Source organism: Octopus sinensis, linkage group LG4 (genome assembly GCF_006345805.1).
Source record: "Octopus sinensis linkage group LG4, ASM634580v1, whole genome shotgun sequence".
In the NCBI taxonomy this organism is placed as follows: Eukaryota; Metazoa; Mollusca; class Cephalopoda; order Octopoda; family Octopodidae; genus Octopus; species Octopus sinensis.
In genome coordinates this window covers 152788641-152789697 of record NC_043000.1, presented here as the reverse complement: position 1 = coordinate 152789697, position 1057 = coordinate 152788641, and positions in this window count along the sequence as shown.

Here is a 1057-nt window from a genome sequence, read left to right as displayed (position 1 = left end):
AGAGACACGGGCTGAATAATTGCAGTATGTGCATAGATTTAGTTAATTTGAAGGATCTTACAGGTTTTAATAAATCATAGAGTGGGGTCCTAAAAAAGCTATCAAATATCTACTAAAGACAATCAAGGGCTAAACAGTAGAGTTCAAGCGGTCGAATATTATAACACAGTAACAGGACGATCCCTTTTCTCACTTTACTTTATCACTACAACATTTCATATGGCGCTTGCAGCTTTCCTCTTACATGTTAATATCCAACTATGAGTTTGAAGTAACAGTACTGATACCAACATTTCGGAAACTTGATTACTGCATAGAGGATATAAACTATATAAATATTAAAGCACACAACATCCTGATATCAAGCATACACTATTAAATAAACAATTATACTAGCAGGTACCGTCTTAGAAAAAAAGAGGGGTTCAAGAGGCTGAAGACTAGTTCAGATGGCCTTTATACACCGTATGGTATCACTCAAACAACGCCTGCTAAACAACGCTAGCAAAAATAAATATATTATCCAAGTGCTCAAATGTGAAAAGAACAATATCCTATGGGTTGGTAGGATTCCCAAAAATTTCGTTTATGATAACAGAATTGATGGCCTAGCGTACCTCAGAGAACTGAAAAAAAACCATTCTACACATCACAAAAATGTTCACCTAATGAAGCTAGTATTTACATGAAGTCTAAACTCTCTTGGACTAGTGGCTGTTACATCAAGTCACGTTTCAAAACGTATGATTTTGCAACCAAAGAGCAAGAGACACCAATGAAATACCAGATAAACAAAAACAAAAAAATAAAACCACAGAGAATCACTTATACGTTTGCGATGCGACTTGAAATATTGATCTTTGGAAGATATGAAATATGATCAGTATCTGCCCAAAATATTATCAAGGTACTACTTCCCATGTCTACTAAAATAATATACAATGACATTTGGTGACTGCACTGATATAAATGTAGACAATTCTCCTGTTATTGAGTACATATCAACACAAGGAACATTGGTAGAACATTCAAATCAAAACTTCTGCTAAGTCCGAAC